At 35.2% G+C, this 22,743-nt stretch overlaps 1 protein-coding gene across 2 annotated transcripts in view; it reads right to left on the reverse strand.

Moving 5' to 3' along the window:
• The window catches only part of RFX3 (regulatory factor X3), a 108,414-nt gene extending 85,899 nt beyond the window's left edge, over positions 1 to 22,515 (reverse strand). The window contains exon 1 of one of the 2 annotated variants that reach the window (XM_015653181.2): positions 22,224 to 22,515. The gene's annotated coding sequence lies outside the window, so the exon portion shown is untranslated. Of the gene's footprint in view, positions 1 to 21,916; positions 22,027 to 22,223 lie in introns of those variants that run through there. The other variant, XM_015653182.3, reaches the window with a different exon arrangement.
• Positions 22,516 to 22,743: the final 228 nt, after the last annotated feature.

The raw sequence follows: 22,743 nt of genomic DNA on the forward strand, positions 1-22,743 counted from the left end.
AGCTGTATGTAATATTTAGCAATAAAATTATTTAGGTACTCTCCTATTTATTTCAACATAAAATGCATTTGGAAGAAAAATGGCAAAAGAGTCTTTTTTCTCAGAATACCACAGAAATCTTAGATTCTCAATTGTCAGAAACACAGAAAAATACCTAAGAAAATCTGTCAATCTTAGGCAACTCAGAATTTTCCAGTAATAAAATAAACCTTTGCAAAAAAAACCTAAAGCATGAGCTTTCTGAGGAATTACTTCCCAGAAATATGAAAATACATAAATATGAAATAAACAGGCATAAACCTCATAATCTGAAAACTCTCCCTCTCTCTTCAAAAGGTCACCATCAAAGATTATTTTTGTACATCTTTGTCCTCTCTAGATAAAAGCACATCTGATTCACAGGAATACTGCACAGTAGCTTCCTACACCTACATTTCCTATACAAGTAACTTTAAAATCTTTAAGGGTGGATCAAAAAGAGAGATACTGATACAAGCTCAGGTCCAATGCACAAACAGCATTCTGTACTTATATGTGATTAACAGCTATATGATGTAGACCTATCAAGTTGGGTGTTAAGTATTTAATTAAGCAGAAAAACATCTCATTGACATTCTTCACTCTTCTTGGCAGATAAATGTGGCATAAATAACAGTATACGATCAACGAATGAATATTGTACGTAAATTTATGAAAGAAAAGTATCATATATGCTCCAGTAGCATATAAATAGCAGTTAAGTCCAAAAAATTAATTAGATCTTTTAGTTCAATCCACACAAAAATTACATTTAATGCTAATATAGCTTTCTGCTTGGAAGCATCCACTACTTCAGCCTGTTTCTTTACCCATTAAAAAAACTCTGCATTTTTAAACATCTTGTAATTTTACACAGCATTTCATTAACACTATATAAACCAACATTTTACTTGTATTTGTTATTTTAGTCATAGTTAGTGTATTGAGAAAAGGAAGACATCACTACAAAAAATAAACAGAAAACATATGAGATGTTTGTTTCAGAATTGGTGTCTGGTCAATTACTCCAAACTACGCTTTTAAACTTATAGACATTAAACAAAAAAATAATCATTCTGACTTACTAAATTTTGACTTACAATTACTAAATTGTAGTGTAATTGTTCTTACAATAAATCAATATGAGAATAGAGTATGTTTACATGAAATAGAAAGTTCTGAAAATAAAGTTCCATATCAACGGCACTAATTAAAAAAAAATAGGATTAAATACACAATGCCATGCCAGAACACATTACATTTCATGGTAGTTCAGTAGGAGGATAAATGTACAGCCCAACAGACTACACAGATTTTTTGCCAAACTTTTTGTTCTCTATTGTCCTTAGAACTTCAGAGAGCTACTTCATCCCAGTCTTTCTTTCTACATTTCCAAACACCTGAACGAATTTCCTAAAATTACACATTACTACAGTTTAAAATAAATAAATAAAATCAGAAGTATTCTTTTCTTTTTTGCTCACCTTCCAGTTTTGTTCCTCAAGATTTTCCATTGTTACATGCTACAAGACTCTTCAGTCTGTTTTCTGTCCTCTCAGTTTTTAGTTATTGTATTAAATAATTTCTTCCCTTTCATAAAAATTGTAAGCTCTAAGAAACGCAAAGTATCTTTTCCAGATGTAAGTTTCACTTGAACTCCCCTAAAAGCACAGGAAGCAAAGAAACACCCATTACCAAAATATCTGGCACAGAGTCATATATCCAACTTCTGCTCTTTTGATCTGAATGGAAAAAAGGTTTTTTGGTTTTTTAAATTATGAAGCAAGCAGCCTGATAGGTTAGGTCTGGATGAAGTAAAAGCCTTAACCCACAAATCCAGTTATTTATGTTTGCACAACAACAACAACAATAATAAGTAACTATTCTAAGCAACATCTCTTGTCTAAAAGTAAAAGCAAGCATTAATACAACACACAGAAATCCAGTTGTGTAGGAGAAGTGGCACAGGGAGCTGAAAAAAGTTAATGACCGCACTTCTGGAAATTAAAGTACATTCTTACAGGGATTCTGATTGTATTGTACATGATTCAAGAATGTGTATTTGCCATAATGAATACTAGATACTATTGTTACAATGTAAAGTCAAAATGCTTGAGACTTCCCTGAAAATATCACAACTGTACTATACAAAACAATTCTCAGTAAAAATACCTTTAACAGTCATAAATATGAATGCTCTAAGTTACGTTCCTGTGTTTTTAAATTTCTTTAATTCTATAACTTTAAATTTCTTCTTGCAATATCCTAGCTGTAATTTCATTATCAGATTTTAACCTTTTTCTAAGTTACAAACCTCTACTAAATCCTTCAAACTCTCCTAGCTCTCCAGCTGTGGCAGTAGTTACTTTACCACAGAAATACCTCTGTAGTGCACAAAATTACATGTCAATCCACAAATGATAGTCAAGTGCTTTTGCTTAGAAGTCAGACTCAGACTAGATTTCACTACTAAATAGCCTTTTAAGCTTCAAAAAGGTTCAAAATTCAAGAGTTTAAATGAGTGGAGTCTAAATTACAAACATAATACAAATTCAGAATGTTGTTCAGACTACCACTTAACTCTCAATTCAAATAACAGAACTCAATTTTAAAATACAATCACATAAAAGCATCTTGTTTCATTGAATATATTCAAAATATGTCTCTATCACCATGCTAATACCCTCCACCCTAAGAATTCTAGTGCCAAATGAGGAAAAACTTAGTAAGAAATTCTTAACTGTGAGGCTGATGAGACCCCGGAATAGGTTGCCCAGAGATACTGTGGATGCCCCAACCCTGGCAGTGTTCAAGGCCAGGTTGACTAAGGCCTTAAGCAACCTGGTCTAGTGGGAGATGTCCCTGTCCATGGCAAGGGAGTTGTAACTAGACAGTCTTAAGGTCCTTTCAAATCCCTTAGCATCTATGATTCTATGAAAACACTGAGAGGAACAGCTAAAATGAAGAATACTATCTGTAGTCATACCTAAGAGGTCCACTGAAAAGAAAATAATTTTTTCAGAATTCAGTTTTTAAAATTCCTGAGACAAAACACTATTGATAAACAACCGAACATACTGAAACATCAAAATCCAGTGAAATGTCTCAAGTCTGTAACTTCCAAATGTTTAATTTTATATTTTTTCTTCAATATTGTAGAGCCCCCAGAGTTTCCCCTGTTATTAGTAACTAAAGATTAACTTTTTATATTCTTATAACTGTTTTCTTCTATTCAGAAAACAAAGGGTGCCACATAAATGGCATATACCACATTAAAATAATAAATTGTCCTTTTTGTTAAGGTAACTGGCCTTTACTATACTGACACTTCAGCACCATCCCAAAAACAGACACAGGAACTGAAAAGAAGTGTTAATCTAGTGTAAATCTTTATTTAACAATCAGTGTTAAAATTTTCAACTGTTAGCCAGGTCAAAACATTTAAACTGAAATATAGTCATCCAGAATTACAACTACTACTATTTTGTGAGATTATTTCTGTCTCTCATTCCAAGTCACTTGCTTGTCCATATATTTCTACCTTTCACAGCTAATGAGTGTGAAATGTGAATATGAAATACTGACATATTAGTGACATAAAACAAATCTGTTACTCAATTTTATTCATTACCTTTTAACAGTATACTGACAAGATATTTCCTAACTATTCTAAATAATATGTATATCGGTACAGCTAGGGGTTTCTATGAAGATTTGGTACAGGTCAATTTATAAAAGAAGTTGAGATTTAAAAGCAATTTAAAGTGGTTACTAAACACTCTTTTTCATTAACAACTAATTCAATGTTTATTTGTTTTCCCCAATGTTCCAAACTACTAGACGTCAAAGTCATTCATTTTAAGTACCTTGTCAGTGTTTTGGTACCTCAATTTTCAAAATTACTTTAATCTTGCAAAGAGGTTCACCACTCTGAGAAACAGAATCTCCCTAAATTCAACACCAGTTTACTGTGAAAAGAAAACCATGACAACTGTTTGTACTCTTGCTTTATTATTACATCCGGCCTGGTCACTATTGGAAATTCAATCTATTATTGTTGCTAGGAGTCTGTTGCTAGGCAACCTAAAAGGGCTATGCAGCACTTTCAGGCTGAGAAGCCTTGAAAACACCACAGGCCTTTTCCTATGTCTCTAACCAGTTTATTTAAATAGATTAACACTCTCCTTAGTCAACCCCAATTCCAGGCATACCCTTAAAAAAACTTACAATGACAGATTTGAATACTGTATACAAACACAAACCCCAAAAAATTACACAGAAGCAATATATCTGACTTACCCTGCATGGTATAACAAAGCAGACAGCAGTATTTCCTCTAATCCTTCATTTAAATTAGCAAAGTTAAAATCTGTTAACGCCAAACTTCTTCAAAGTTTAACCTTCACATACTAATCAGCTAGTATAATTGAGTTGCTAAACATGCTCTGCAAAGATATTTTATAATAAACTTTTGTCAGAACAATACATTTTCATGCAATTTTCATACTCTAGATCATAAAAGTGGGGAAAATGAACTTAATTAACTCTAAAATGGCAGAATATTTCTTATTTATAATTTGTATCAAGAGATGTCCAACAAACCTCTAAGCAGATTTCAAGTGAGTTCTGTTTTTGTGCGTCTTTGTTTACCTTTACACATTCTACATATTAGATATCTATGTAAATCTCTGCAGATTAATTTCTTTCAGCAATATTTTTGTAAATCTGCTTTAGAATGTCTAAGACATGACATGCAAAAGAGCTGATAATTATGGCTTTTCTTTCTAATACTTTGAGGCAGTTCCCGTCTGCATCAAGGAACAAGTTGTTCTATGGCACCAGAATTGAGAAAACAGTATTTCCTCCAGCTTGGTCCTTTAAATGGATCCATACAACACTGTAGGATGGATTGTGAGTATTTGCTGCCTGACTATCCAGAATGTTGGGTGTGAAAAATAAGTTGAAAATGCCTCTTCTTCAATGGTATCACCTATTGTTGCTTACCTTTTCAAGCTAATTATTTTGTTAGTATGTTTTTCTGAAACTTATAATCTTCTTTTGAATAAGACAGACAGGCATATCAGAAAAAAACCCAAAACTTATTTTCTTCAGAGTAAAAATTTAAGAAATTAATGCATTGTCCCAAAAATTATTGGAAATACTAACATTAGTCATCTAGACAACAGATGTAAGAGATAATGCCACAAAATGGATTCCAGTAGTCATAGAAGGAAATGCTAGCATTTATCCTTTCCAAAATGCTTTGTACTACTTAATGGCTGCTGTGTTTTAGGGGAACCATGAAAACAATAACAAATATGAAATGTATTCTGAAGACAAAATTCTCAGATGCTTGGGGTAAAACAGCAAGTATCAGCAGAATGCATTCATGAATTCAAACTTTTCCAACTACAACTTCATTGCTTTTCCAGAATTTTTGATTTTGTAAAATCTTTTTCGAAGGGAAAACTGAACTTTACACCTGTGTCAGGGCAACATCAAACAACAAAAAACCTTTCCTTACCCCCTGTACTTAAGGGATTTAGCCTGGAACAATCGACAGCCACCAATCTAGTAGAGTGTGCAACCAAATGCCAGAATGAAACACATTCTATCGACTTCTGCAGCCAAATCCATAAATCTGAAGAACTGCTGTGTATAACCAGCATTTACTTCAATTTACTTAAATGGTGGTATAATGTGGTATAATAATATATAATGGTGGTATAACCACCATTTACTTTAATCAGTTTACTTTTTATGATTTTATAAAAAATGAATCTCTGTATTATGTTACTGTAGACATCATGACCTCAAAGATGACAGGCTGCTTGGACAACACCAACAACTAGATACAGCTAGAGGTGTAATAGAAGCATGTCATGCTGTAAAACTACCTGCAGGTTTAGAATTAAAAAGTAGGTACTGATTATCTGAATTAAGTTCTGCAGTCAACATTTTGTTAGAGCTTGTTACATACTTCTGTGTTGCCCAAGAGTTTATTAGAGACAATGAAGACTTTGACAAAGACAACAGATGCAAAGCTACGTTCATCCACCATTTTTCCTTAAATGTTCTTCTGTAAGTATATTTACTTACATTATATTGTTACTGAATCAAATGAAATTTGTACACATCAATGGTTTATTTACACAAAACAGAATAGGGCCTTGATGCCTTCAGTCTGGTGAGACACACTGGTCTCTTCACTGACAGTTTAGTAAAAGAAATTTGACCAGAATCTCACTATCATTAGCTTAAAGATGAGCCAAAGAGTTCTTCATCCTTTATTACAGAAGGTAACTTGCTTGTAAACTGGCCATTCAAATAAGCTGTACAAGCTGAATATTCCCTTGGCTCTAGGAGACAATTCCACATTAATAAGATGACTTACGGAGATAATGTTTCTCTCATAAGTCTAGAATCCTATTCTTAGGATATAATTCACTACCACCACAATCAGACCAGACCAAATACATGTACTCTCCTGACTTCCCTCAAACGGCAACAAATATACGCCCACCACCAAAACGCCCAAATAACTAAAGATCTTAGTTTAAGATACTCTTCCAGCATTCCACTCCTCAGTAAGTGGGGTTATTTTCTGCAGGGTCTGGAGATTTACCTGTTCTCATGTATCTTCTAAAACAAACAGATTCTGAATTTCTCAGTTCAAGTTACTTCAAATTACATCAAACTGACTAAAATGCCATTCTTCCAAATACATTTTTATTTACCAATTTTGTATACATTGCCATGAAGCAGGCTAAAGCACCCCAAAAGAAAGCTAGAGATTAGGAAACATGAAAGCAAAGCGGCTGCAGGCAAATAAAAAAATCAGGCAGTCCCTGAAAGCCAATCTTGGCACCTGTAGGCTATTCCTACAACCAAAGAGATTTATGTCAGCACTATGTGATGCTTAGCAGACTAGTCACACCCCACTATCTCAGGTAAACTGTTAAATATTAAACCACATCCAAGCTGGGCTTGGAAACACATCTATTCCCCAACAGGGGAAAAAAAAACCAAAACAGCCAAACTGTGGATACTGACCTGCAGTGCTTAATAACTAAGAGTGAGTGCCACAAAAGTACTGAAGAAATAATTCTAATTGCAAAATGTAAGTAAGCAGGTACCACTGTCACCAATGTTGATATAATAAAGCAGCAAAAAGAGAACTACATTATAAACTGCAAAGGAAGGAAAAAAAGCTGACATAAAAAAAAATTCAAGACTTGCATATACTTTAATTTGAAAGAAGAAAAGAGAGAAAGGAACATTTACAAACTTAGAAATTTAGAAATCCATTTACAGAAAGCTGTCTCATTATAAAATACTGCTTTATGTCCTAAAGATAACCTTTACCCTGCCCTACCATCTGGAGTTTAAGTATCTCTTTACAAATCTACTGCTTAGCTTTATAACCATGTATTTGAAGAACTGCACCTGTAACAAGGCAACTAATATTTCGCTATGCTTAACATGGTCTTTATTTTTTTATTTAAGAAATTTATACTCAATTTAAGAGCAAATTCAGCAGCAACAATTCTACAGGAAATATGCAATAAATGCATTATGTTGAAAGTAATGACAGAAAAACTTCTTACTCTAAAAGTATTATTTTTCCAAACATGCTTGAAATTTACTCTCATACCTGACAACATTATTTAAGATACTAATTGTAATTTTGTTTACCTTCCTGTGTGACCTTTCCCTATATCTTAGCTTTCACAAGCACATATTTATTCACAAGACACTGTTACTACCAGTGTTGATTTTGATGCCACATGAAATGAAATGTATTTTAACATTTAAAATACATATAAATTCATACATAAAAAAATAAACCAAAAAATTCTGTAAGCCAGACATACAAAACAACTTCCCACATGGCTTTTTGTTGACCTCACTGTAAAAGACACTCAGTTCCAAACAGCACATTCTGTTCTGTTTTTCTAACCTAAAAGTACTGAGCACCTGAAAAGATAGTGATTTGAACAAGTCACAGCTTGTATTTCCTGGATAGATACCAATATTTTATTTTTATTCCATGTGTGACTTAGAACAAACCACTTCAACTTATATTTTCAGATTATTTATTTAAGGTGTTCATTTATAAACAATATCCTAAAATTTTTAAATCCTCTTTACTCACCACTACCTTTCTCACAAAGAATCAGTTCTCTAAGTTCTTAGCTAAGATTGACTGTAGAAAACATTTGAAAACATGAAATTGTAAAATGAAAACATGCATAAGGATTCTTACTACCTAGGCTTATCTAGCATGGCTTTTTTGCCCTCAAAGAAAAAACACTGAGTTAAAAAAAATGAAGTACAATATAAAACTCAAGTAAAGTAAAGAACAATGAAAAGCATACCAGCGCAGAGAAATGCAAGTACAAAATACTAAAAAAAGTAAAAATTTCAGGGAAATTAATCAATTATAAAAAAAGAACAAAGAATGTCATCAATCAAGCTGGTATTGTACAACAGTGAATACTTAACTAATCTCTATGTTTACAGTAATTGTACTTACAATACAAATTGAGTATTGAAAATTGCATAATTGGATCCAAGGCATATTTGTTTATTTATTTGTTTTCTGGCTTCTAATGTTAAAAAGCATTCCTAACAAAAATTTTCATATAACCTGACAAAAAGCTTAATGCCCAGGAAGTTTAAGTAATATTGCCTTCAAAACATTCTTTGACAAGAGGTAATGGTAACTGATTTTTATTATTATTTGGGTTTGGTTTGTTGTGTTTTGTTTTTTTTTTTTTTAATTAGGCTCCAGCCTACTTCAGGACTTAACAGGAACATTCTAAAAGATATGTACCTTAGAATAGAGGCACTCAAAAAAGGTACTGACTATGCCATGCTATTAGATCATTTTGAGCACTTTGAATTTCACTGTGCATTCATATACTTCGTTCAATCAGAAAAATGATTTTCCCTTGGAAAAAATTCACTGGAAACACTTTTTGGAAATCCTACATCCCCCTTTAACCTAAATTCTCAAATTTGACAGAGGTAAGTTTAACAAATTATGAATAAAATAAAAACATGTCCTATCAGGCCTTAATCATTCAATTCAACTCAGCTTAGTAGCTGGTATGAAACATCTCCATTTAAATAAAGGGATTACTTTCTAATATTGTCATGATTATCAAGACTACCTTTATCATAATTAGTAATGTATATATATATATTTGCTTATCCCTCAAGCAGTGATAAAAAAGAATAAGAGAAATCAAAGTAATTTTGCTATGACTCTGAATCATCATGATAAACTCCAACCAAAACAAACAAAAAACTCCCAAAGAGAACCATTTCAGTCAATTGAAGTATCGATTATTAACCTATTTTTCTGATTTCACCAATAATAGTTACTGGACTACACACTTCCTTAGATCCTTGCTCTTGATCTCTACCATTGCTATTAATTTTGTATATGCAGATATACGATAAAGCAAACTTTTTTTTAAAACAAACATTTCTTTACCTAGATTTAAAAATCATTGTCCTTGCTTCTGAAATCCTTTTTTTTGGACACAAAAAAAGTCTAGTTCTTATCAAAGTAAATACAGATATAGGCAAGTTACAGGAAAATATTTTAGATATCCTCATTACAAAAAAGACCCTTTCTTCAGATTGCTGTTATGTACACTGAACACCATTTACAAATCACCACTCAAGTTAGCCAAATATAGAATGTTTCACCAACACCCCTAAACTTGTTTCAACAAAGAAAAGAAATGATCCAGTTTATTTTAAAATTCTAAAAATAATTTAAATTGGAAATTAAAAATAATTTCCAATAAAAATGTTGTTTGTAGTTCTTCCTTTTTTTTCTTCTCTTTTGCTACAACAAAATAATTTAAAACTGCATTTAAGACTTTGACACACAAATGTCCACAGAAATCAGCAACTGGGGTTTGGTTTTACCAGGTTTTCAATCAAGGTGCCTCCTTATTTTCTAAAACCCTTTGTTGACCACTGTTTTTTCCTGAAGAGACCTAAAAAAATTTGCTTTCTTGTTAGTGCAATTTTCTCCACCGCTTTTATTTTTTTTTGCCTCTGCAGGACTCCAGTGCAAAGTTTCAAGGTTTCATTCTAATATATTGTAAATAAATATGAGGAATCCAGTCTATGTCCAGACCTAAGTTTGCAAAATGCATAGGATGAAGCATTCAACCAAAATAACAGAAATGTAACACACTGAAGAAAAAATTAACCCAAGAGTTGGGTTGTTAGAGAGATCATCTCCTCGGCACCCAATCCAGGTCTTTGTGATACATATCAAGAGGACGACTGTGACTCTAGCTCTATCCTTCCACTTTTACCTCCGCATATGAGGATGCAAATGCAGTCCTTGCAAACTGAACTGGCCAACAAGACTAGAAGGCAAGCTAGATCGCATCTAGGATCTTCTGCTGTAGATCAAGAACCACAAGTAAAATCACAGTATAACTTGGGCTGCCATGGATTTCGGAAGCTGTCATGCCCAACTTCCATTCCAAAGCAGGCTGAGACTTGGCATTAGACTAGCTCCCCAGGGCTTTATCCAGTCAGAGCTTGAAAATCTCCAAAGATGGAGATGGCAAAACCTCACCTGGTCTGCACTGTTGGGCTGTCCTCATGCAGTAAAAGGTTCTCCTTGTCCCCAGTCCAAACCTCTCTTGTTTCAACTTATGAAGTTGTCTCTCATCCTTTCACCATGCACTTCCACAGGAAGTGCATTTCCAGGGAAGGCTGCTGTTGGGACCCTTTTAACTCCCTCTTCTCAAGACTGAACAAGTCCATATCTTTCAGCACCTACTCACAGACACATGCACTCTAGTTCTTGACCATCTTAGTGGCCCTTTCCTGAACTTGCTCCAACCAACATCTTTTCCACAACTGCAGAAGAATGAGGGTAAAAGCAGAAATGCATGTGCATGTTGTATAATAAACACAGAAGCTAGATGGTGTCCTGGTTTAGGGTAAATTTGCAAGAAAACTTCCAAAGGGGGTCCCTCTAGAAAGCAGATTCAAGTGGTGCCTCCCTCAACTGGTTTGGGAGAATATTTCCTAGGGGAAAACTGGAAAAAACTTGTTTATTTAACAAAGAAACTCTTTACAAACATAAAAAAAAAATGAATAATATCAAACAATAAAACGTCTTGCTGTTCTTAAGAGATGGCAAATCCAGAAAAGTCCTGGTTGTGGAGTGTAGCTCAGCTCGCTCAGTCTCTTATCAGTCCCTCTGGTGCTGGAAAATGTCACGTCTCGGGCCCCAGTGGGTGTGAGCTCCTGGTGTTCTTCTGGGGTTTCAGTCCAGAGCAGGGCAAATCAGTTCCAAGAAAAAGAAAAGCCACCATCCAGGAAACTTCTCTGCCTCAGCCAGCTAAAACCACTAAGTAAAAGTAAAAGAGAGCTCTCTCCCACTGTCTCTGCTGCAGACAGCACAGTCCGTGAGAAAGAATGCGAGAGAGCAAGTGCTATTTCTGAAAACAAACTGCGCGCTTCTTCTTTCCTCATTTTGTTCTCAGAACCAGTCTTAAAGGTGCAAAACTTAATATCCAGCATAAACAGAACAGACAAGCAGTATAAAGTCACCCTAGGACAGGTAGATAAACATTTCTTTCAAATTCGTGACTATAGCTGTGCTCATACAACCCAAGAGACATTTTTGATCTTTCTACAGCCAAGGCACACCGCTAGCACATGTTCAACTACCTGACAACCACAGGCCACAGGGCCTCATCCAGCCTGTAGTCCCAGCCACCCTGTCCCCAGCCTGCAGTCTGCAGCTACAGGTCTGTGAAGCCCTAGAGAGCTTCACAGGATTGGCATTCCAATTATTGTAATAATTTCAATAAAATTGTATTATTTTGTATAATTGTAATAAATATTTGTAAATAATTGTAATATATAAAAAATATAAATATATATACTATAAAATAAAAATTATATATATATATATAAAATAATTGTAATAATAATCCAAGATTATTGTAGAAGTAAGTTAAAAGAGTATTTTTTTTAGGGACTGCTTTTGTTCTAGATTTCACTAAGACAACTGTGTTTATAACAGGTAATCTGTATTTTTGCTGTAAGAAAATATAAGCTTTCTAAAACCCTGTGAAAGATAGTTAAAAGATTATTTGAGAAAATATGCTCTATACAGAAACGACATACCACTCAGTGATGTGAAAACCACCAGTTTTACCATCTGTCCTAACATAAGTAACCCCATTTGACAAGTTGAACCACCTGGATTAAAATAAAATGTCCTGTTCGATGATTCTTATTCCTATGAAATTATCTGCCACATTTCTTTCACTCTTCAAGGTGAAAGAAAACAATCAAGGGAAAAAAACAATCAACCAAATACAAACAAACCACAAACTGCACACGATACAGCCCTGAGTACCCTAAACACACTACCAAGTTAAATGCATATAGAATGTTTTTGAATCAGTCTGTGGAAGACAAAAGTACTTAATGTAAAATGAACATATTTTAAAAAACAAAATTTAAATATTAGCCAAAGAGAACAGATCATTGGGAGGTCAGAAGCATAGCTATAAAACAAAGTTACACTTGTGACCATGCAGTTTGTTTTATGGTGATGAGACAGATAATTATATTAGAGGACTTAACATATTATGAATCAACATTCCAATTCCTATTAATAACACCAAATTACATCTTCAAGCCATTTTTAATGGCCAAAACCTGTTACTTTTCCCTTCTTATACTACAAATTCTGGGACAAGTACTAAAGCTTTTCTGACCAAAACTTAAACTTTCTTTATCAGAGATGACAACAACATAACTTCTATTTTCCTATCTGCCAGATCCACCTGTTTTTCTGACTTGGACACTGTATCTTTTCCCATTTTATAAAATATGAGAAGAAAACGCTCATACTTTTTCAAAATATTATTTTCAAGTACATAAAAAAACTTAACTGCTGGCTCAAGCTAAACGCTTTTTTCAGTAGGCTAAAGATGGTCAGTCTGTTGATGTTGAGCTTTCAACAAATTCAGCTGTGTCTGAAGAATTACTCTCCTTGGATCATAGCATGTAACAGGAGATACAACTACGCTGACACAAGAACTTTAGAGTATCTCAAACTTACAACTGTGATGATGACTCAAGATGTTAAAAGCAGCTGAGATTTACAGCACTGAGTTGTTACAAGTCTTAACCAAATAACCTAATATTTCATCCTGAAATCAAGCTGTGGGAGCCCTTATATGACAATCTTCCACATGCAAAGTAATCCTGAAACTCCTCTTCATCTCAGCTGCCTGAAACATGTTTGTGATAAACAAACTTGTAACTGGTGATTTGAGACCACATGAAGAAACAATCTTCATCGGGTCACGAAAGTTGGTCACTGCACTGAAATCATGATTCTGTGTCCAGCTCTTCCTTGAATTCAAGAAACGTCAATTTCTTCAGAATTCAATAAGGAGAAATAAATACTAAAGTAAGCCAAGGAGTGAAGATACTGAAGACCTTCAAGCTCTATTAAGGATAGGAAATTTGACTTAGTGGCCCATATCAAGATCATGTCAGGAAATTGTAATATCTGAAATTTAAATCTGCCCCCACAGGAAGTATAGATATAAAACAGTAACACAAAATCTGGATATCTCAGACCACACAAGTTCATAAGGTTATAGTGTTTGACAACTTAACATCTGAAACAACAGCATTAAAAAGACCACTGCACCAGATACAACTGAATCAGTGTAAAACCACAACTTTTAAAATACTGGAAGGTGTATTTCATAAGACAGAATCATTACTTACATGATAAATTATGCTATTGCTTTGTAGGACCATCTCTAATTCTGAGTTTACTGCAAATAAACCTTACTCAGTGGGACACAAGTTTGCTAGAAAAGGGTACTTCGGACTCAAAACCTAAATTCTGTGAACTAGCCTGATGTTCACAAAACCTTTTAAGCCTTTCTCATCGCAACACCACTACAGACCCAGCATAAAGAAATACAATTTTATACATGTAAATATACATTTACTTGCTCACTCCTCTTCCATGAAATGCACTCTCAGGACTGTGCTCCTTACACTAGAAAGGAGTTTCAGATTTGGAGAAAGCCAGAGCAATTCAGGACAACCATGCATTAGAAAGCACTTATAAAAAGACAATACCAGAAGAGCTGTGTTTTCATCTTAATTCATCCACTCTTGCCTCACTTCAAAATCCAGACTTGCAGCTTAAAAGTAGTTTCACAAAATAAGGGAATGAAGCTATCTATATTTCTGTCCTACTTAGCTCCACTTATTATTAAATAATAATTATATTAAATTACAATAAATCTATGATTTTACTAAGCATGTTTTACTCTCTAAAATAGCTGTAAAGATAACATAGCTCACAGAAGGCTGGTCCATGCCTTTCAGAAAGTCCAACAAATAAACTCCCTAGAAGTTACAGGGAATTGCTATTACTATTACCTAGAATCAACTCAGGAATTGGAAACATACTGGATTCTACATTTTTCCATTTACTAAATCTGAGAGGAAAACAATACAATGAATATGGAAGAGTTATTTCTCAACTCCTTTGCAAATTACAACTCAGTTGACTGATTTAACACCGAGTGGACAGAACAAAACAGAAGTGAACTAAATGTTAAAGACAAACACAAATGTTGATATGATCTTAGCTACTACAGTGTATCAACTCACCTCATGGCTAGTCAATTTGATAAATCAGCTACTACACAGGTAGCTCAACTGCTCTTCACTATCCAAGGCTAATGTAACTTTGAAAACAACTGAACTTTCCTACAGAAGTAACCTAAATAGTTTTCATAAGTCATGTATTTTCTGATTACAATAGTCTCTTGAACTATATATATATTTAAACAACACCTTTTTGTAACTTAATTGTAAAATGCATATCATCTGATCATTAAGTTATTCCAGATTTTTCAATCAGAAATTTGGAGAAAATTTAGTTTTTAAATTGTGATTGCAGAACAACTATCTTTTTTAAAAACACTATAAAGGAAGAATGGGATTTTAATCAAAGGAAGTAGTTCTAAGGCAAGGTTAATTCTTTATTGTATCTTTTAAATTCTCTGAGATACAAAGTAATTAACACTGACTTCCAGTAATAAACAAAATATATAAAATCTTAACTAGAAAGACAAATTAACAATCCTTTGTGCATAGCCACATGTCCTTCCTAATGGAAAACTACAATGTGCACCTCATCACCAGAAATGGGGGCTAGGAAACATTCTTGTTTCATTAAATCTGTAACTATTGAATCTACTCTCACACCACAGAACAATAAAGAGATAAGAATACAGCAGGCATCTTACTGGGAGAACAGAACAGTTAGGACTCTAAATAGAGAATTTTGAATACTTTTTGTAGCAGTTAAATAGAAAATAAGTCTTCAAATTTATGAAACATTTAATGTAAGACAGAAATCCTGACATTGACCACTGCTTCCAATGGTATGAGAACTACAGCTGTTTTGCTATTTTTGCTTTCCCCTACCAATAATGAATAGTTTAAGTCCTCTTTAGATAATGCTAGTTACTTCTTACCACTCAACTCTCTAAGTTTCACAGTTAATTTCACTCCCAGCTCTTTGCAGTGCAGAATGCTACCACAATGCAAGGAAGAAAAAGCTCAGGTGATAAGACTCTAATTTTGTTAAAATGAGGCCACACGGTACAACAGTAACATTTCAAAATGCTTTGTGGATAATCTGTAACAGGTCATGCCAAAAGACAATAGCACAAATTGACAGTCCTAATCGCTAGAAAGGAAACTCCAGAAATTCGGTAAACATCTAATCTTGTCAGATTAAGAGAGATATATAAGCAAGACTGCTCTCTCTTTTTCGTGCCTCAGACTTAGGAATTTTTGGGGAAGGTGGAAGAAAATCAGAGCAAAGGTATTAGAGAATCACCGAGAAATTCAGCAGATATGAACTAGCTCATTGGAGCCAAAAATGTATTTCTGAATAAATAGCTATCTATAACCTTAATAACTGTCTTGTAAGTAGTTCTGTCACAGAACCTTGTATTTTGAAGTATAAACACTACATAATAATCAGACAAGAAAAAAAAAAAAAAAAAACCAACAAAAAAACCCCACAAAAAACCCAAAATATCTTAACTGAGGTAGAATAATCCAACTCAATGGCACCTGCAAACTGACATACTTCACCTTTTAACAGATTTGCCTGTTTCTATTCCTACTTTGTAGTATTGCATGATTTAACTACACTGAGTTTCAGAGTTTAGAAAACATCCCTGAGGTGGTATGTAAGAGAAAGAATAGTTAGATTAAATTTAATGAGAGAAAATCCATTTATTTGGTACATGAACAGTAAACACAACTTTGAGCCATTAGTTGTAGGAGCAACATCCAAAGCCTGAAGAAAATCTAAATACATGGTTCTTGCCTTAAAGGCCTTATAAACTTACTCAGTGTTCAATAAGAGGAAAATGAAAGAATTAAATATACTGTTTACTCAGAGATGGTCTGAAAAGCTGAGATGTACTCAGCGTACTGGGTCTATGGGTGAATGAAATGACCTTTAAAAATAGGGCTAAATTTCTCTCTCCTCTCTTTGATGAATGAATGAAGTTATAAATGCTACAAGTACACTCCAATTCAGTTATTCATATACAATATTTAGCATTCTCAGAGCACTGCTATGAATGTCACGCAAGAATTTAAAGAAAACAGGTTGGAAATAAATTAGGTATTCAAAGAGGAAGTCTAAATTGCTAGAAATTAACCTTCCAAGTCTCACTAAAATTTATATTGTAAAACAGGAAATTTCTTTATCAAATAGAATTTACAATATATTCCATCCACTGCCTCTTGGTTTTAGGACACTAAAAATGAAGTTCATAACTAACCAAACAACTTGCAATAGCGGAACAGGTAGAACAATGAAATTGTTTGCAACAATGTGCAAAACCAAGCAATTTAAGGAGTAGTACCCAAGATACAGTTGGCATCTTTTCCCATGCTTCTAAAGGGAAATTACACTAAACTAGACACCATTAACCACCTACACCCAGAAAAAAAAAAGTCTTACTAATCTTATGGGGTATGATAAAAAAATAGACATTACTAAACTACAGAAGTTACTACAATTAATTTCTAATCTGACAGGGTCATATATCCATAGACAATTTTTTGGGATGAAACATAATGGTACTTATAAATATGTAGAGGCAGGGGTTGATTTGAGTTCTTTTTTTTTTTGGTAGGGGGAGAGGGGGTTAGGGGGAGGTGGGTTCGTGGCTTTCTTTCCCAGAACTAATGAATGATGGAGAAAAATATCCTGTCCTTTTTGCAATTCATAAGTACATACCCCCCCATGTAAACCCCAGTTTCATCTAGGAAGAACTCCAGTGAGAAAGGAAAAAAGTTCTATATACAGAAATGCATTTTTAAAAAATTGTTCACATATGAGTAAATTAGCTACATAAAATGTGAATATAGACTTAAAAATGAAAAAATATAGCATACAATAAAGGTCACTCCAAAATGCATGTGTGTCTCAGATAAGTTCATGCAGTACTTCAAGAAGTACACAGCTTATATAGTTTCAGCTACATGTGAAACAGACATAATTTACATATAAACATGTTTTCTTTTGATGAACAGAAATTGCATTTTAAGTGTGTGAATCTACACACACAGACTAATCAGATCCAGAACAGCCAATTTCCTCTATGATTTTTAACATAATATTGTCAAAACAGTAAGTTTTCTATATTGCACTGCAAAGAAAAAAAAAAAGTGTGAAAATTTAAGTAATGTTTATTCAAGCCTCATATGCATTATCAATGCATTTCAATGAACAAACTTTTAGGATTTTCTTTCCTTTCTGTATTTCAAATAGCATAGCACCCTCTGGTGCATCTGCTAGAAAGAAAACAACTAACAATAAACACCAGTCATTGTGATAAAAAAGTCAATGTAAAAAAAAGAAAAAAGGAATCCTTAGAAATAAAAATAACAAAAAATTATTAGAAAACCAACATCAATTTCATTCTTTTTTATTAAAATCTTTTGTAATTGAGAAAATTATTATTACTGAGAAAAAAATTTTAAAATAAAAGAAACCTTCTGATGTGCTAATACAGCAGAGTGCTAGGCAAAAAAAATTAAACATACATTAGTTTGAAACTAATACCATGTTCGTAATAGTAATTCCTTTTTATTAAAAATTATTCCAAAATGAAATAATCTTTAAGTAGAAAAGATAAGGTAGTGAAACAAAATGTTACACCAAGCAATATATCTGCTCTTGGCCTTGCAAGAATAACAATTATTAGGTCTACAGCAATCCACACATTCAAATTACTGAATTTCAGATCAAAATAATCACATCTACTTTAAAATGAGAAAATGAGATTTCAAAGAGAAATTTTTAAATTATTGTATTATATGAAACACTTGAAACTCTGCTATGACATTTTAACTATTAAAGGATAAACTCTAATATGACACATCAAACTATTATAATACGCCAAGTCACTAGGAAGATAATTTTCTACAAAAGTGCATTTTTCTAATCACAGAAGTGGAGATCACCATCTGCTTTAGGAAGCTCTTTTGTAAACCTCTGGAAGTTTCACCACAAGGCACAAGAAATGAAAGTGACACCTGTTTAAATCAGCCATCTGTCCCTAACAAACTAGATTTAGCCAAATCAGTATATATACTGATCCTTAAATTCCCAAAATATGGGTATGCATAGCATCTGTGAGAAAAGAGAAGCATTGTATTGATTGACAACCAACTGTAGGCAAAATACATAGACAATAAATGTGTGGCTAATTGAAATACAAGGTCTTAAAGAGTCGTTATTCATATTAAAAACCTCATTAAGTTTTCAGCCCTAATTTTTACTAAAAAAAAAAAAAAAAGGCATTTTCATTGATAATTTCAAAATATTATTCTTTTTGTATTCTAGTATATAAATTTGATAAAGAGCTCAATTTTGAAATGGAACTCCAAGTACAAGAACGCTACATTGCCACTGAAAGCTTATTTTTTATTCTGTATTGTAGAGCATTCAGATGTCTTTCCAACTAACAATGATTTTTAAAAACCATTTTCATAGTCATATATATTTTTTAAAGCCTATTCATTTTTTAAGCATTCTGCATGACACATACCAGCAGAAGGCAAGATGTTGAAGACTGCAGGTAAAATATACAACTAATCTAGAATATTTTCAGAGTGAAAAAAGCCTTTCAAAATAAAGCATGAAAATGAGAAACACTAGCTACAACACTAAAAGGAACTACAATGATAAAGTGCTATTGCATTTTAGACACTGGGTTACATTTCAATTAAAAGAAGAAAACAAAAGCAGCCTGACCTCTCAAAAGTTTAGTAAATGGAAATAAAGTGAAATATTTATTTCTTTAGGCAGTTTTTGATTAACAAACTACCCTGTCAGGCAGGAACAAGAAATGGGATAGTGCTAACAAAGCTGAACCTAATTATCTAACAAAACATCATGATTAAAATCTTTACCAGCTTTTAACTGTATCTTTGATGCCAGCTGCTTTACCTACACTACCTCACAAAGGAATTCTCCAAAGTATCATAATGTAGGTTAACTTACTAGTAATACAACAGAGTATATGACACTGACTGTTTTGTTTGGACAGGTTGAAACAAAATTAGATAGTCACACTCTGTAAGACATGAAAGCCAATGTATTTAAAAGAAATAAATAAAAATCACAAGCCATGTAATTTTCAAACACTAGTTAGCATCACAAACACCAACTATTTTGTTAGCTGCGGGCATTAGGGAATCAAAATGCATAATGTAGATCTCATCTGTGATCTGCAGTATCTCAGAAACAATAAAGAGTCAATACTTTCCTGAGTAAAGTCCATAATATTAAAAGCAGTGATTACACCTGCTTTATTATTTTCTAAACTGTAGTCATTGGCTAAGGAAAATGCAGCCAAATAGTAATATAAAGGTCTTTGCTTTCAGACAAAAACAAGTGCTCTTAATATGATTTTTAAGAAACATCTACATACATCACCACACAGGGTTAGAACAGAAACTCTGTCTCACACACAGGCACACACTTTCCTACCCAGTGGCCTGGATACGTTCTGCAAAGACAGATTTCAACACCCAGTAATGATTCCATCCTGAGCAGTACTCTGTCCTGCTCTAGGAGAGCTACTCAAGAAAGGTATGATGCAGAACTGACATCTTCTCTCTTCAACAGTAGATGCCAGTAATTATTTCAAACCAATGAATCACAGAGAGTAATAACAAATTAATAAAAACTTAGATGTGCCATATAACAGATACCCTACTAGAACTCACACTGAAAATTCTTAATGTACTTAGAACTTATTTACACCAGGAACTACAAAATTAGCATGCAGTGGTTTAATCTCGGAGTAAAAAAATTAAAACATGATGATGTAGAGGCTTTTGGTCATTATCTAAAACAATTTATTTATTAAGCTATTTTGAACTATGAATATTAAAACACGCTAAAAAAAAAAAAAAGATCCAATATGCCTTACCTCAAAGAATATCACTATCAAACAATGCACTATCTACTTAGCAGATTTTGTAGTTAACACCTGCTTGAAAAAATTGCCCCAGTCACACTCATCGATAATTCCAACGTGAGACAAATCCCATCTCTTACACTGGATAGCTAAGGATATAAAAATGGAAAAGGTGTATATACAATTAAATGTAGGGTTTAGATTAAAAACTAAACCATTATTTTTTTCCTAATTATTTTGCTACATTAAATAAGGAAATAAGTAAGTAACCACTTTAGAAAGAATAAAGTTTGCCAAAATAAGACATCATTTGACAAGTCAAAGCGGAGAGTGCAACCGGGTATGGAAATGTTAAGATGTTAAATGTTTCAATGACATAAAAGATGCCAAAAATTCACTTAATCCAAAGAATTCAAAAAGTATATGAAGTATGATTTGACATCAATGACTACACAAATATTTTGATTTTAATAAGCAATCACTAAAAGGATGAAGAAAGCAAGCATTTTGGAATGAAAATAAAAAGGAAACCATACTCATTAATAACATGAGTCCAACTGCATCTCTTGGAGGGGTAAATAGCTACCCCTTCCTTCTTTCACTAAAGTACTCTTGAAAACCAGCACCACTAACAAAATCACAGACTTCTTTCTCGTGCTGTTCTTTTTCTCCTTTCTTTGCTGCTTAGCACTGAAGCTCACAGTATCGTGAATATCTTTCATCATGGAGAGTTTAAGGAAACAAATGGATTCTCTCCACATGAAGGTAACTCACTGTGCAATAAACTAGACCTACACACACACTTACACTGTCAGTATGAAAGCATCATTTAAAAACAATTCCCTGCAGAAGGAGTGCAATAAGGAAAAAAAACAAAACAACCTGCTACTCTGTGTGTGTATTGGTGGGGGTATTGAATAAATAAAACCCCACTTCACAATACAAAGAAAATATAGCTTGCATGAAAATAATCCATAACATTCATTATGAATAAAAGAAAAAAATACACAGAGGAAGCACCCAAAAAAAGGGGGTTGATATGATCGATACCACGAGAGTATCATTAAAAGATACAGCAAGTTCACAAAAACCTCCAATATTTAGTCATTTGGTAGTCACATCAAATCAGAACAAGGCCCCTGTAAGTGAAAGGGGGAAATCAACCCCTACTCTTGCTGTCCTACAGGATGCGTCTCCGGCTGCATCTTTCCTCATAACCCTTCGGCTTTTTTCAGGTTTAAAGCCATTAACCTTTGGCTGCGGCCGCAGCGCGTCCCCCGATTTCGCCATCTCCCGACCCGTACAAACGAGACCCAACTCAGACGCGCACCCACCGCATCCCAGCGATTGTCCTGGAGGTCCCGCAGCGTGCCTGCGTCTCCGGCATCGCCCAGCCTCTCCTCCTCCTCAGCCCGCACGGCGGCCGGCCCCGCTCCCCGCCCGACACCCCCGTTTATGCCCGCCGCCCCTCTCCCCCCAACCGCACGGCGTTCCCGGGAGGGCCGCGGGGGGTCTGCGGGGAGCCCCGCGTCCCCTCGCCGCCCCTCGAGCACGGGCGCAGCCCGAGGGCGCAGCCCAGGCCCGGATGCCGCGCGGAGAAGGAGGAGGGAAGGCCGGGGTGCGCCCGCCGAGCGCATTCACCTGTGCCGGGGCGGGCTGCGGCGGCGCTCCCGCTGTCGCTGCTGCTGCTGGCGGCGGCTGCGGTTGTTGTTGTTGTTGTTGTGGTGGGTGACGGTGAGGCAGGGGGTGCGGAGCAGCGGCAGGAGGAGGAGGAGCAGGAGCGGGAGCGGAGCGGCTGTTGTTGATGGGTAACAGTCGCCAGGACTACGGTGACTATGGCGCTCGACTCACAAGGCAACGGTTGCTATAACTCACAAAAGGAGAGCGGGAGCGGGAGGGAGGGACCGACGGGCGGACGGAGGGAGGCGGGGGCGGCGGCGCGGCCGAGCGCCCCGGAAGGGGCGGGGCCTGCGGTAACGGCCGGCGCGTGGCGGCTCCCCCGGCCCCCCGGCCCGGGGCGCGCGCCCGCCTGGCTCTCCGCCCGCACGGGGGGGCGCAGACGGCGGGCCCGGCGCGGTGTGGGGAGCGCGACGGCCGCGCGAGGCCGGGCAGGGGGCGTGGCCGCGCGGGGGCCGCCTGACGCCACTTCCGGCGGGAGGCC

The sequence above is a fragment of the Parus major genome, chromosome Z (assembly GCF_001522545.3).
Source record: "Parus major isolate Abel chromosome Z, Parus_major1.1, whole genome shotgun sequence".
NCBI lineage: Eukaryota > Metazoa > Chordata > Aves > Passeriformes > Paridae > Parus > Parus major.